This window comes from Lissotriton helveticus, chromosome 12 (assembly GCF_964261635.1).
Source record: "Lissotriton helveticus chromosome 12, aLisHel1.1, whole genome shotgun sequence".
NCBI lineage: Eukaryota > Metazoa > Chordata > Amphibia > Caudata > Salamandridae > Lissotriton > Lissotriton helveticus.
Window position 1 is genome coordinate 133,483,708 of NC_136073.1, and position 16,424 is coordinate 133,500,131.

Sequence of the window (16,424 nt, forward strand, 5' to 3'; positions counted from 1 at the left end):
ACCATTCATGCACTTGAAACTTACTTTACCAATAAAAGAAGCAAATAGAAAAATAAAACAAAAGTGCTTGCTGGATTAGGCAAACACACTTCATAAAACTGCATTTTCTTTTCTATTCTCCCCGTGTTACAAGCTTAACTGCTCCCTGTGTAATTTCTCTTAGCCTGCTGTCCCAGGAAGAGAATTTTATCTACAGGCTCTTTCCGTGTTTTTTTCCTAGTCTTTCTTTCCCTTTTCTTAGATTTGTAACTGTTCCTTTACGTGCTCTATTTAGGCGCCATTAATCTCATTTGAGCTCCTTGTACCTGCTGCTGTTTTCTCCACACATCATACTGCCTTTTCCCTCTTTCTCTCTTTCTCTGAGGTTGGTGGCTACTTTCCAAAGCTTCTGATGCCCCAATGTTCCTTCATCTTGTTGTCAGACGTGAATTGGAAAAGCAACCAAATTAACAAGCCTTTACCACTCATACATGGCAGAGGTTTATACTTTAATTCAATGAGCTAAGAAAAGCGTGTTGTGGGGCCCCTACGAGCCATGGTGCTTGCTTCATCATAATTAGGCACGCAGTCATTAGCCACAGCTCTGATCATGGGTCACTGAGGTCAGTTTCAATAATTCCTCAAAAACCTAACCATGCAGTCCCCCCTAACTGTGTAGTTATCTTGCTTTACTGCTGTTTGTGTGATTAGCTGGGAGGAGCTCACGGCAGCATCCTCCCTATAAAAGTGTAGATGGACCGCTCCTTAACTCTTTCTTGCTTCACATACAGATGGCTTGAGGAGGTACAGGGGAGATGCAGGTCTAATAGACAGAATAGAAGATCTGCGCCAGGTGTGTTTCTCTGCATTGGTGTCCCATCACAGGCCCACAAGTGTATGTGTGATCTTTGACTCCTGGCAGTTCACAAGCAGGCGGCCAGGAAACGGTTTCAGCCTATCAACCACTGAGGAGACAAAGCCTTTGTTAAGGAATGAGGAAGCAATAAACACATTCAGCCTATCACAGGAGTTCCCTGAGTGTTCAGAATTATAAATTCTCCATGTCACTGTATGATATTGAGCCCAAGTAGCTCGCCATGATCGTATAGTGGTTAGTACTCTGCGTTGTGGCTGCAGCAACCTCGGTTCGACTTCGAGTCACGGCATTGTGGTTGGCAATGTCACAGCAGTTGGGTTTTTCTTTTACAGAATTACCAAATGTACCAGTTGTTTTTGTAAAATGTCTATTAAAAACAGATCCTTTAAAATATTTAAACGATCTAACGACAAATTATTTAAACACACATGATTATAAGATGTAGCTATATTGTACCTACTGACATAAATTATCGTTCTTGAACCTATTTGCGGAGGGGGGAATGGAGCTCTCCCCATGCCAATCAGAATGCAGTTGCAGTTGAGTGACCTGTGTTGTGGCTGTCTAGAGGGAATGCACAAATGTAGCTGTCTCGCAGCCCAATCCAGACGTAAATTGGAGACAGGTTTTCAGGCAAATAGAGCAGTAAGTACAGAGAAATGCTCACTCTCTAAAAATGGCATTTATAAAATAGTAAAGTTCAATCCAACCTCAACAGTAAATAGGATTTATCAATAAATAAATAAAGCTTCTCCTCTCTGATATGGAATTACCCCCCAAAAAGTATAAGGGAATACCCAATGCTAACCTATGAGAGGGGCAGACCTCACTGTAGTGAAAAATGTAATAGACTGTTTGGTACTACCAGGACATGCAAACTACCACAGTACATGTCTTACCTTTTACTTACATAGCATGATGCCCCTAGGACTACCTAGGGCCTACCTTAGGGGTTAATTATGTGTAATAAAATTGGAGTTTAAGGCTTGGCAAGTAGTTTTATATGGCAAGTCGAAGTGGCAGTACACTGCAGCACAGGCACTGCAGTAGCAGGCTTGAGACAGGTTTGAAATGCTACTTCTTTGGGCGGCACAATCAGTCCCTGGGTATATGGTATACCACTTTACAAGGGGCTTTCAAGTCAATTAAATCTGTCAGTCAGGTATACTCCAATTACACACATGATTAGGGAAGAAGCACGTGCACTTCAGCACTGATTAGTAGCGATAAAGTGATCAGAGTCCTAAGGCCAACAAAAAGATACAGCAAAATGCGTAGGTGAAAAGCAATAAGGTAGGGTTGAGGCCACCTTAAGAATGCAAGGTCTAACAAAAACAAACTAAGGATAACATGAGTAAAACATCAGGTTTCTCTACGGCATTTGGTGGGACAAGTGTGCCTTCTTTTATCTTCCATAAATGCAATCTTTCCCTGACCCCTTTATTAAATAGCTCTTCAAGTAAAAAAGATAAAGCACTTACAAAGGAGCCTCAAATACTCAAAGATGGTAGACTTCTGTTATATGGGCCATAGACTAAAAGCAGCACGAAAACAGAGTGCAATAGGGTCCCAAAAACTTGAGTGCCACATGAGAGTATGCATGAAAGCCTATCCTTTTCCAAACTAGAGATATACTCATGCAATTTTTGTTTTTAGGAGAGTACGTGCCTGCTGAAAAAACCATTATTTTTAAAAAATGCATTGCAGAATATCAGGAATTTGCTGAGGGACACCTTGAAAACGTTCAAACAGATTATTTGCACAAAACTTACAGTCAGTAGTTGTGGCCGAGTGGTTAAGGCGATAGACTAGAAATCCATTGGGGTCTCCCGGCGCAGGTTCGAATCCTGCCAACAACGAGAAATATTTTAACATCGGCTACAATTTCAGAAGTTAACCTTTAGAATTTCTTCCATGTCAGTTTTATAAATAGGTGGCTTATTTTGGTGTCACTATTGCCCTTTCACATATTTATTATCGCTACCCCTTTCATATCTTTGCTATAACTCTCGTCCTACATTAGCGCTGGTACACACACTTCAAATTATTATACCCTGGCTCTCTCAGTCATACCATTCATGGACTTGAAACTTACTTTACCAATAAAAGAAGCAAATAGAAAAATAAAACAAAAGTGCTTGCTGGATTAGGCAAACACACTTCATAAAACTGCATTTTCTTTTCTATTCTCCCCGTGTTACAAGCTTAACTGCTCCCTGTGTAATTTCTCTTAGCCTGCTGTCCCAGGAAGAGAATTTTATCTACAGGCTCTTTCCGTGTTTTTTTCCTAGTCTTTGTTTCCCTTTTCTTAGATTTGTAACTGTTCCTTTACGTGCTCTATTTAGGCGCCATTAATCTCATTTGAGCTCCTTGTACCTGCTGCTGTTTTCTCCACACCTCACACTGCCTTTTCCCTCTTTCTCTCTTTCTCTGAGGTTGGTGGCTACTTTCCAAAGCTTCTGATGCCCCAATGTTCCTTCATCTTGTTGTCAAACGTGAATTGGAAAAGCAACCAAATTAACAAGCCTTTACCACTCATACATGGCAGAGGTTTATACTTTACTTCAATGAGCTAAGAAAAGCGTGCTGTGGGGCCCCTACGAGCCATGGTGCTTGCTTCATCATAATTGGGCACGCAGTCATTAGCCACAGCTCTGATCATGGGTCACTGAGGTCAGTTTCAATAATTCCTCAAAAACCTAACCATGCAGTCCCCCCTAACTGTGTAGTTATCTTGCTTTACTGCTGTTTGTGTGATTAGCTGGGAGGAGCTCACGGCAGCATCCTCCCTATAAAAGTGTAGATGGACCGCTCCTTAACTTTTTCTTGCTTCACATACAGATGGCTTGAGGAGGTACAGGGGAGATGCAGGTCTAATAGACAGAATAGAAGATCTGCGCCAGGTGTGTTTCTCTGCATTGGTGTCCCATCACAGGCCCACAAGTGTATGTGTGATCTTTGACTTCTGGCAGTTCACAAGCAGGCGGCCAGGAAACGGTTTCAGCCTATTAACCACTGAGGAGACAAAGCCTTTGTATAAGGAATGAGGAAGCAATGAACACATTCAGCCTATCACAGGAGTTCCCTGAATGTTCCGAATTATAAATTCTCCAAGTCACTGTATGTTGTTGAGCCCAAGTAGCTCGCCGTGATCGTATAGTGCAGGGGTGTCCAAACCTATCCTGGCGGGCCGTATCCATGCCAGATTTCTGGGCTATCCCCATCTGGTGATCACGGTTCGATCCCCGGCGCCGGCGGCAGATCAGAGTGCCCAGGACGGGGTCCAAGTGACCCGGGCAGTCCTATCACCTGGGTGTACGTGGTTGTCCGACATGTCGGTCGGATGTGCTTTTACGTACCGGATCGGAATCGGCCCCCATAAAATCGTACGTAAAGTATATAGCAAGTCAACCTGAAATCTGCTGGGTCAGAAAGGGCTCGATTCCGATCCGTGTCGGAAGGTTAGGAGTCCGTACGATTTTGTCGGGACGGCATGGCAGAGTGCCCGGGATGGGCTCCATGGCTCTTGGGCAGTCGTCCCCCGGGCGTCCGGGGCTCCATCCAGGCCGACGGCATGGCAGAGTGCCCGGGACGGGCTCCATGCGTCCCGGGCATTCGTCCCCCGGGCGTCCGGGGCTCCATCCAGGCCGGCGGCATGGCAGAGTGCCCAGGACGGGCTCCATGCGTCCCGGGCCTTCGTCCCCCGGGCGTCCGGGGCTCCATCCAGGCTGACAGCATGGCAGAGGGCCCGGGTCGGGCTCCATGGTTTCCAGTGTGGTCCTCCCCTGGGTGTCGGGCGCTCCAGGCCGACGGCATGGAAAAGTGCCAAGGGCGGGCTCCATGCGTCCCGTGCATTCGTCCCGGGACGGGGACGGGGTGGGGAGAGTCCAGGCGGCTTCACTTTCGTGCCCGGCCATCTGGTAGCCCAGATCCCCTCGGCCATCTGGTCGTCCGCAACGCTTTCCTATGGGGCGACCAGATGGCCGAACTTCCCTGGAAGTCCCGATGAGGTGCCATTCGCCTCCCGGATCCCAGCTAGGGCTCCATGAGGTCGGGTTCTTTCACGCCTTGGGTCCCCTCTGTCACCTCGCGTGCACAGATTACAAGAAAAGGGGGTAATTTTGCTCCGGATTACTAGGGAGAAGGGTACGCCCGGACACCCCTCCGAGGGTGGTGGTTCTCTGCAATGGGGACCAGATGGGCTATGCCTGGGCAACACCTCCCTAGGCCATCCGGGGCTTCCTTCCTCCAGGCCAACTGCATGTCAAATTGCCCAGGACGGGCTCCATGGCTCCTGGGCAGTCGTCCCCCGGGTGTCCAGGGCTCCATCCAGGCTGACGGCATGGAAAAGTGCCCAGGACAGGCTCCATGCGTCCCGGGCATTCATCCCCCGGGCGTCCGGGGCTCCATCTAGGCTGACGGTATGGCAGAGTGCCCAAGTCGGGCTCCATGGTTTTCATGGTGGTCCTCCCCTGGGTGTCTGGGGGCTCCAGGCCGAAGGCATGGAAAAGTGCCCAGGACGGGCTCCATGCGTCCCGGGCATTCGTCCCCTGGGCGTCCGGGGCTCCATCTAGGCTGACAGTATGGCATAGTGCCCGGGTCCGGCTCCATGGTTTTCACGGTGGTCCTCCCCTGGGTGTCTGGGGGCTCCAGGCCGAAGGCATGGAAAAGTGCCCAGGACGGGCTCCATGCGTCCCGGGCATTCGTCCCCCGGGCGTCTGGGGCTCCATCCAGGCTGACGGTATGGCAGAGTGCCCGGGTCGGGCTCCATGTTTTTCACGGTGGTCCTCCCCTGGGTGTCTGGGGGCTCCAGGCCGAAGGCATGGAAAAGTGCCCAGGACGGGCTCCATGCGTCCCGGGCATTCGTCCCGGGACGGGGACGGGGACAGGGTTGGGAGAGTCCAGGCGGCTTCACTTCAGTGTCCAGCCATCTGATCGCCCAGATTCCCTCGGCCATCTGGTCGCCCGGATCCCCTCGGGCATCTGGTCGCCCGGATCCCCTCGGGCATCTGGTCGCCCGCAACGCTTTCCTATGGGGCGACCAGGTGGCCAAACTTCCCTGGAAGTCCCGATGAGGTGCCATTCGCCGCCCGGATCCCAGCGAGGGCTCCAGGAGGTCGGGTACATTCGCGCCTTGGGTCCCCTCTGTCACCTCGCGTGCACAGATTACAAGAAAAGGGGGTAATTTTCCTCCGGATTACTAGGGAGAAGGGTACGCCCGGACACCCCTCCGAGGCTGGTGGTTCACTGCCATGGGGACCAGATGGGCTATGCCTGGGCAACACCTCCCTAGGCCACCCGGGGCTTCCTTCCTCCAGGCCAACTGCATGTCAAATTGCCCAGGACGGGCTCCATGGCTCCTGGGCAGTCGTCCCCCGGGCGTCCAGGGCTCCATCCAGGCTGACGGCATGGAAAAGTGCCCAGGACAGGCTCCATGCGTCCTGGGCATTCATCCCCCGGGCGTCCGGGGCTCCATCTAGGCTGACGGTATGGCAGAGTGCCCAGGTCGGGCTCCATGGTTTTCATGGTGGTCCTCCCCTGGGTGTCTGGGGGCTCCAGGCCGAAGGCATGGAAAAGTGCCCAGGACGGGCTCCATGCGTCCCGGGCATTCGTCCCCTGGGCGTCCGGGGCTCCATCTAGGCTGACGGTATGGCATAGTGCCCGGGTCGGGCTCCATGGTTTTCACGGTGGTCCTCCCCTGGGTGTCTGGGGGCTCCAGGCCGAAGGCATGGAAAAGTGCCCAGGACGGGCTCCATGCGTCCCGGGCATTCGTCCCCCGGGCGTCCGGGGCTCCATCCAGGCTGACGGTATGGCAGAGTGCCCGGGTCGGGCTCCATGGTTTTCACGGTGGTCCTCCCCTGGGTGTCTGGGGGCTCCAGGCCGAAGGCATGGAAAAGTGCCCAGGACGGGCTCCATGCGTCCCGGGCATTCGTCCCGGGGTGGGGACGGGGACGGTGACAGGGTCGGGAGAGTCCAGGCGGCTTCACTTCCGTGTCCAGCCATCTGATCGCCAGGATTCCCTCGGCCATCTGGTCGCCCGGATCCCCTCGGGCATCTGGTCGCCCGCAACGCTTTCCTATGGGGCGACCAGATGGCCGAACTTCCCTGGAAGTCCCGATGAGGTGCCATTCGCCGCCCAGATCCCAGCGAGGGCTCCAGGAGGTCGGGTACATTCGCGCCTTGGGTCCCCTCTGTCACCTCGCGTGCACAGATTACAAGAAAAGGGGGTCATTTTCCTCCGGATTACTAGGGAGAAGGGTACGCCCGAACACCCCTCCGAGGCTGGTGGTTCCCTGCCATGGGGACCAGATGGGCTATGCCTGGGCAACACCTCCCTAGGCCACCCGGGGCTTCCTTCCTCCAGGCCAACTGCATGTCAAATTGCCCAGGACGGGCTCCATGGCTCCTGGGCAGTCGTCCACCGGGCGTCCAGGGCTCCATCCAGGCTGACGGCATGGAAAAGTGCCCAGGACAGGCTCCATGCGTCCCGGGCATTCGTCCCCTGGGCGTCTGGGGCTCCATCTAGGCTGACGGTATGGCATAGTGCCCGGGTCGGGCTCCATGGTTTTCACGGTGGTCCTCCCCTGGGTGTCTGGGGGCTCCAGGCCGAAGGCATGGAAAAGTGCCCAGGACGGGCTCCATGCGTCCCGGGCATTCGTCCCCCGGGCGTCCGGGGCTCCATCCAGGCTGACGGTATGGCAGAGTGCCCGGGTCGGGCTCCATGGTTTTCACGGTGGTCCTCCCCTGGGTGTCTGGGGGCTCCACGCCGAAGGCATGGAAAAGTGCCCAGGACGGGCTCCATGCGTCCCGGGCATTCGTCCCGGGACGGGGACGGGGACGGGGACAGGGTCGGGAGAGTCCAGGCGGCTTCACTTCCGTATCCAGCCATCTGATCGCCCAGATTCCCTCAGCCATCTGGTCGCCCGGATCCCCTCGGGCATCTGGTCGCCCGCAACGCTTTCCTATGGGGCGACCAGATGGCCGAACTTCCCTGGAAGTCCCAATGAGGTGCCATTCGCGGCCCGGATCCCAGCGAGGGCTCCAGGAGGTCGGGTACATTCGCGCCTTGGGTCCCCTCTGTCACCTCGCGTGCACAGATTACAAGAAAAGGGGGTAATTTTCCTCCAGATTACTAGGGAGAAGGGTACGCCCGGACACCCCTCCGAGGCTGGTGGTTCTCTGCCATGGGGACCAGATGGGCTATGCCTGGGCAACACCTCCCTAGGCCACCCGGGGCTTCCTTCCTCCAGGCCAACTGCATGTCAAATTGCCCAGGACGGGCTCCATGGCTCCTGGGCAGTCGTCCCCCGGGTGTCCAGGGCTCCATCCAGGCTGACGGCATGGAAAAGTGCCCAGGACAGGCTCCATGCGTCCCGGGCATTCATCCCCCGGGCGTCCGGGGCTCCATCTAGGCTGACGGTATGGCAGAGTGCCCAGGTCGGGCTCCATGGTTTTCATGGTGGTCCTCCCGTGGGTGTCTGGGGGCTCCAGGCCGAAGGCATGGAAAAGTGCCAAGGACGGCCTCATGCGTCCCGGGCATTCGTCCCCTGGGCGTCCGGGGCTCCATCTAGGCTGACGGTATGGCATAGTGCCCGGCTCGGGCTCCATGGTTTTCACGGTGGTCCTCCCCTGGGTGTCTGGGGGCTCCAGGCCGAAGGCATGGAAAAGTGCCCAGGACGGGCTCCATGCGTCCCGGGCATTCGTCCCCCGGGCATCCGGGGCTCCATCCAGGCTGACGGTATGGCAGAGTGCCCGGGTCGGGCTCCATGGTTTTCACGGTGGTCCTCCCCTCGGTGTCTGGGGGCTCCAGGCCGAAGGCATAGAAAAGTGCCCAGGACGGGCTCCATGCGTCCCGGGCATTCGTCCCGGGACGGGGACGGGGACGGGGACAGGGTCGGGAGAGTCCAGGCGGCTTCACTTCCCTGTCCAGCCATCTGATCGCCCGGATCCCCTCGGCCATCTGGTCGCCCGCAACGCTTTCCTATGGGGGCGACCAGATGGCCGAACTTCCCTGGAAGTCCCGATGAGGTGCCATTCGCCGCCCGGATCCCAGCGAGGGCTCCAGGAGGTCGGGTACATTCGCGCCTTTGGTCCCCTCTGTCACCTCGCGTGCACAGATTACAAGAAAAGGGGGTAATTTTCCTCCGGATTACTAGGGAGAAGGGTACGCCCGGACACCCCTCCGAGGCTGGTGGTTCTCTGCCATGGGGACCAGATGGGCTATGCCTGGGCAACACCTCCCTAGGCCACCCGGGGTTTCCTTCCTCCAGGCCAACTGCATGTCAAATTGCCCAGGACGGGCTCCATGGCTCCTGGGCAGTCGTCCCCCGGGCGTCCGGGGCTCCATCCAGGCTGACGGCATGGAAAAGTGCCCAGGACAGGCTCCATGCGTCCTGGGCATTCATCCCCCGCTCGTCCGGGGCTCCATCTAGGCTGACGGTATGGAAGAGTGCCCAGGTCGGGCTCCATGGTTTTCACGGTGGTCCTCCCCTGGGTGTCTGGGGGCTCCAGGCCGAATGCATGGAAAAGTGCCCAGGACGGGCTCCATGCGTCCCGGGCATTCGTCCCCTGGGCGTCCGGGGCTCCATCTAGGCTGACGGTATGGCAGAGTGCCCAGGTCGGGCTCCATGGTTTTCACGGTGGTCCTCCCCTGGGTGTCTGGGGGCTCCAGGCCGAAGGCACGGAAAAGTGACCAGGACGGGCTCCATGCGTCCCGGGCATTCGTCCCCCGGGCGTCCGGGGCTCCATCCAGGCTGACGGCATGGCAGAGTGCGCGGGTCGGGCTCCATGGGTCCCGGGCAGCCCTCCCCCGGGCGTCCGGGGCTCCCACCTCCAGGCCGACGGCATGTCAAAGTGCCCAGGATGGGCTCCATGAGTCCGGGACAGACCTCCCCCGGGCGTCTGGGGCACCCATCTCCATGAGGCCAACGGCATTGGCAAAGTACCCAGGACGGGCTCCATGGGTCCCGGGCAGACCTCCCCCGGGCGTCCGGGGCACCCATCTCCATGAGGCCAACGGCATTGGCAAAGTACCCAGGACGGGCTCCATGGGTCCCGGGCAGACCTCCCCCGGGCGTCCGGGGCACCCATCTCCATGAGGCCAACGGCATTGGCAAAGTACCCAGGACGGGCTCCATGGGTCCCGGGCAGACCTCCCCCGGGCGTCCGGGGCTCCCATCTCCATGAGGCCAACGGCATTGGCAAAGTACCCGGGAAGGGCTCCATGGGTCCCGGGTAGACCTCCCCCGGGCGTCCGGGGCACCCATCTCCATGAGGCCAACGGCATTGGCAAAGTACCCGGGAAGGGCTCCATGGGTCCCGGGTAGATCTCCCCCGGGCGTCCGGGGCACCCATCTCCATGAGGCCAACGGCATTGGCAAAGTACCCAGGACGGGCCCCATGGGCCCCGGACAGACCTCCCCCGGGCGTCCGGGGCACCCATCTCCAGGAGGCCAACGGGATGGCAAAGTACCCGGGAAGGGCTCCACGGGTCCTGGGCAGCCTTCCCCCGGGCGTCCGGGGCTCCCACCTCCAGGCCGACGGCATGTCACACTGCCCAGGACGGGCTCCATGGGCCCCGGACAGACCTCCCCCGGGCGTCCGGGGCACCCATCTCCAGGAGGCCAACGGGATGGCAGAGTAACTGGGAAGGGCTCCATGGGTCCCGGGCAGCCCTCCCCCGGGCGTCCGGGGCTCCCACCTCCAGGACGACGGCATGTCAAAGTGCCCAGGACGGGCTCCACGGGCCCCGGGCAGCCCTCCCCCGGGCGTTCGGGGCACACATCTCCAGGAGGCCAACGGCGTTGCAAAGTACCCGGGAAGGGCTCCACGGGTACCGGGCAGTCCTCCCCCGGGCGTCCGGGGCACCCATCTCCATGAGGCCAACGGCATTGGCAAAGTACCCGGGAAGGGCTCCACGGGTCCCGGACAGGCCTCCCCCGGGCATCCCGGGCACCCTCCTCCAGGCCGACGGCATGTCAAAGTGTCCAGGACGGGCTCCATGGGTCCCGGGAAGCCCGCTCCCGGGCGTCCGGGGCTCCCACCTCCAGTCCAACGGCATGTCAAAGTGCCCAGGACGGGATCCACGGGTACCGGGCAGTCCTCCCACGGGCGTCCGGGGTTCCCATCTCCAGGCCAACGGCATGGCTCAATGCCCAGGACGGGCTCCATGGGTCCCGCGCAGGCCTCCCCCGGGCGTCCGGGGCAACCATCTCCATGAGGCCAACGGCATTAGCAAAGTACCCGGGAAGGGCTCCACGGGTCCCGGGCAGGCCTCCCCCGGGCGTCCAGGGCACCCACCTCCAGGCCGACGGCATGTAAAAGTGCCCAGGACGGGCTCCATGGGTCCCGGGCAGCCCGCCCCCGGGCATCTGGGGCACCCATCTCCAGGAGGCCAACGGCGTTGCAAAGTACCCGGGAAGGGCTCCACGGGTACCGGGCAGTCCTCCCCCGGGCGTCCGGGGGCTCCCTTCTCCAGGCCAACGTGGAGGGCAGGGCGCCCTGGAATGGGTTCGCCCCGAGAGAGGGGCCCGAGCCTTGGAAAGCGTTGCGGTTCCGGCGGCGTCCGGTGAGCTCTCGCTGGTCTTTGAAAATCCGGGGGAGATGGTGTAAATCTCGCGCCGGGCCGTACCCATATCCGCAGCAGGTCTCCAAGGTGAACAGCCTCTGGCATGTTGGAACAATGTAGGTAAGGGAAGTCGGCAAGTCAGATCCGTAACTTCGGGATAAGGATTGGCTCTAAGGGCTGGGTCGGTCGGGCTGGGGCGCGAAGCGGGGTTGGGCGCGCGCCCGGCTGGACGAGGCGCTTCCCTCCAGGGCGGCGGCGAGCCGGGCCCTTCCTGTGGATCGCCCCAGCTGCGGTGGTCGCCTCTCCCCGTGCCCCCTCCCCGGGGGCGCGGGGCCGGCGTTCTGCCTCGGCCGGCGCCTAGCAGCTGACTTAGAACTGGTGCGGACCAGGGGAATCCGACTGTTTAATTAAAACAAAGCATCGCGAAGGCCCGAGGCGGGTGTTGACGCGATGTGATTTCTGCCCAGTGCTCTGAATGTCAAAGTGAAGAAATTCAATGAAGCGCGGGTAAACGGCGGGAGTAACTATGACTCTCTTACGGTAGCCAAATGCCTCGTCATCTAATTAGTGACCCGCATGAATGGATGAACGAGATTCCCACTGTCCCTACTGTGAGAAGTTGGCCTGATGTGCAGTGTTCACTATTCTAGTGATCACTATATATCAGTCCAACCAACCCTTATTGATGATTGGTTGTAAGTCAACCTTATAGACCAGCTATCCTAGTAGCATGGATACGAGCAGTCTAAGGCTAAGACTCTAGAGGGCGTGTTAAGCCAGCTGTTTTACCATCACATTACCCCTTGAACACCCAGTGAAAGGACACCACACAAGTGTTATGAAAATAAACAGTGTATTTATTAGAATCACAACAGCCCTGTACTCTTTATGAGGACAGGGTGCTAGGCACACAACAAAACTCTTACGAAAATACTTAAGTTAGCACAGTATATACAAATGCCCGAGGGGCACGAAAAACCATATACTCTAAAAGTGGAATGCGAAATTACTAGCAGGTAAGTACAGTACTAATAGGCTTTGGAATCGCTAGGACTTGACTATAGAATCGTTAGATTACTTCTAGGAGGCCCAGGGGACTCGGGTGCAGAGTGTGCACTCTCACGCGGGATGCGGGACAAAGTCTATGATAGCTAGTAAAGTTAAAGTTAGTGTTCACGGGCGAACCCGACCTGGTAGGGAGAAAACGAAAGTGGATCCTGACCCTTGGATAGTGAGGCTATGCTGGGGCACCGAAATGCCGAAGTTACCTAGCCCAGGGGCTGCAGCTGCATATGTCTCAAAAGACATCGGGAATCCTTGTTGACGAACCAGGAGCCTGGAAGAAAGATGCTGGCATGCGACCAGTGAAGAGAGTTCGAAGTGATCCAAGCCTGGATCTTGAAGATGGATGACACCTGAAAGCAGAGGGGACCAAGTTCGTGACTACTAGCCAGTAGTCAGTGGGCACCAGGAGGGCACCGGATGGTAGTCACCTCGACTAGGTGAGTGGGCGACGCTGTGCTCTGCAGATCTCACGGACCAGGAGGCGTTGTCGGCGACCAGGATGGAGGGGCGAGCTGTTCCACGATGGATGAAGCTGTCTGCGTCGAAGTACCCAGGATTGGGCAACAAAGCCTTGGCTAATTCAAGCCCACGCGGTGGACTCAAAATGGCGTCTTGAGTGGACCAGGAGGGTCCGGGGTGCTCCTCTTCGGGAAGGGAGCAAGAGCCAGTCTGGAGCAACCAGACCAGCAGCAGTGATGTCGTCGGGCGTCGTTCAGAAGGCCACAAGCCAGTGGGCTAGTAGCCAAACAACGCGGTGAGCAGCAAAAAGCAGAAGGGCCCCACGCCGATCGTGGAGATGCTGGGGGGCTGATCTTCGGTGCTGGAGCTGCTCAGGGTCGGGGCTTCTCGGACCCCAAAGCACTCGCCAGGAGATTACTCGGCGGGCTTGCTGTGAAGAAGTCGTGCAGTCTTGGCAATAGTCGGTCCCTTGAGGTCTCGTCGCACTCACGGTTCTCACTTTGGCTGTAGAGTTGAGTAGAGGTCGGAGGTGCCAGGGAAGCCGGGTCTTGTCGAGCTGGGCAGTCGGATTCCGGAGGAAGGACTTACAGCAGACCGCAGTGTTCTTAAGATGGTGCCTGCGGATGCAGGGTGACTACTCCTTAGCCACAAGGGAGAATCTTGAAGAAGAAATCTTGAAGTCCTTTCGCAGAAAGTCGTGTCTTGATTCCAAAGATGATCTAATTTGGGAGGGGGCCTGCTCCTACCTTTATCTGGGAAAAGGGGGCTGGCACGCGACTAAGTCCTGCCCTATGGGTGGGACCAGGAGGGGTGTGGTATATAAATAAATAATACCGGATCTATTTTTGGATGAATGAATGAATAACAGATAGCTCAATAAAATAAGAGTCAAGATTCGAGGTAGTAGGAGTTTCTGCAGGTTTATTACAGCATAAGGACAGGATCAGGACAACCTGCATAGGATGACCCAGCAGCTGCTGGGGCTTGGTCTGGGATGAGCGCGCTAACTTTTAATAACAATACATTGACTTATATACATAGCGCAAACACATAGCATTACATTGCAGTAGGCGTTAGCAGTGGGTGGAGCAGAAGGCGGGACGCGTAGCAGTCGTGAGAGATAACAGTAAAAGTAGGTGTAACTGGGAGTATACATAGACATGTGATGCAGACGTAACAGAATATGTCATGAATGGGCGGAAACATAGGAGGGGGCTACCTAAGGAGCCGGGACCTCTAACCTAATGGTGCGCGAAAACTGGCAATGACGTGTTACTAGGAGAAGCTGGGGGCTATGAACTCTGTGCTAGGAGCAGAGACTAGAGTCTGGAGGGTCGGAGCGACATGTACCTAAACCCTATCTGGTATCTGATGTTTAGGGAACATGTTGATATAAACTAGAAGTCATGAGGGGAAAAGCTAACTTGACTCTAAGACTGGACCATGCATTATTCTACATGTAGTGCATGATGAAGAATACTAAATGACCATTAATACAGTATTTCTCTAACGTGGAGCCGAATAGGCTAGACAATGACGGAAACTATTGATGCAGTTCAGTAGCTTAGGAATGCAGAAGAGGAGGACTGAACTGATAGCTGGAACTATAACATACTTTTGGCAGACTCAGAGGCAGAGCCGGGCTGCACCGGGCACTGCGAGGCAGGAAGTAAGTGAAGGGTCGAGGATACAGGTGGGGGCTGTATCGCTCCTCAGCGAGGCTTTCAGGAGACAGGAGCTGAATCTGATGTCCGGGCCCTTTTGAGGCCTGGAAACGGGGACTTTATAATGAAATAACGTGCACACTGAGAAACGTGGCAACATTACTTTACATAGGCCTGATATTCGTAGTATTCACGAGGACTGGAAAATGACATACCAGAGGTGGACACAACTGGAATTGCGTCATTAATCGGACATGGGGAATAACATATGCATATTGGTCATGCACACATAACATATGATGGATGAGGCGTAGGGACACAGAACATGGCAAAATTTACTTTTCCACATTCCCTCCTTGTCACTACGTTTCCATCAGGAAACATCAATATTCATGATACCGTCTATCATTTCATACAGTACCATTTGCTCGTCTCGAATTATCCTGGAACGGGACTTAGAACGGGGCTTGGGACTAGGAATACAAGAGGTAGCACGCATGCTGCAAATCGCAGGGCCACATTGTATACAGAGGCAGCAGCTAAATATGATCGCTACTGCAATACCTAAAAAGGACAGGACTTTCCATCCCCAGACGGAAATTATATTCCAGAACCAACCTGACCATGTCCAGGTGCCTGGATCTTGGTGTAACAGATGGGCAATTTTATGGAGTCTGGTTATAGCTGAATAAACAGACGGCGCGTTATTTGGAATGAAAATGCAGCAACTAGATCCGATGACTCTACAGGCCCCGCCCCTATCGGCCAGTATGTCGTCAAGGACGAGACGATTTTGCAAAACGACAAATCTCATAGCAGATTGTTCTTCGGTTAGGTTACCTAGAGCAGAGGCAGTCTCATTTACTACAGCTTCAAGGGTTCTTGTTAACCTACGGATCAGTTTACTATTCTGGACAGGTCCTACAAAGAAGAAGAAACCTTTATTGAAATCTGTATACTGTTCTAGAGTAGTTTCAGTATAATCGACAATTGGGGACTCCCTTCTATGTCTAATGTGTACTAGATGTGTGTTTCTGTGATAATCAGATGGGGCTAGGAAAACAGGTGGCAGTAGGAAAGCAATGTAACAGGTTCCCTCCCAATCGAGGGGCAGACGGACATATGCAGTTTGACCACAAATAAAATAAGAATGACGTGAAGCTTTGAAAACAGATTTCCCACTGTTACTATACTGGATAACAGTAGTACAATCACTATGACCTACGTGTACAGAACCATAACTACGGACACATAATTCGCCTTTGACAGGTAGTACTGAAATAGCAGGTAAGTCTGGAGTAGTATCAGACTGAACATTCAGGACCATGAAATTCGACGAATAATTACCTAAATTATATACTTCATTTTCTAGATCTAAACCTGTTCTGTGGGGGAAACCTTGCTTGTCTGGAAAACATGTACTGTTAAGAAAAGACATATCTGTTGAGGATGACGTTAACGTGGACCATGCTCCACACGAACCATTGTGTGAGAATGGATAAGGAAAGAGTGGCAGAACTCCCTTCGGCGTCTGGAAAGGGGGGAGTCGACCACACACCCAACAATTAGTGGCATTGCTGGTCTGGTGTGAGTAATGTAACATACGGATAAATGTGTTGTTGCGCATAGCGAGGCGGTAAGAATATTCGTGAGGAGGCAGATCACTAAACGTGTGCTCTACTGTAGCATTAGCAGACATATTTACATGAGGAACTGGAAAATACAGATAGAACGCATAGCTGGTGCAGGAAATCATTATGCTGATGAATAATATGAAACATAGAAAAACGATACATCTGATTGAACTTTGACT

At 55.1% G+C, this 16,424-nt stretch overlaps 1 non-coding gene across 1 annotated transcript; it reads left to right on the forward strand.

The window, feature by feature from the left end:
- The first annotated feature begins 2,633 nt into the window (after positions 1-2,633).
- Positions 2,634-2,715, forward strand: TRNAS-AGA (transfer RNA serine (anticodon AGA)). The gene has a single exon. It is a non-coding gene; the product is annotated as a tRNA-Ser (tRNA).
- The last annotated feature ends 13,709 nt before the right edge of the window (positions 2,716-16,424 follow it).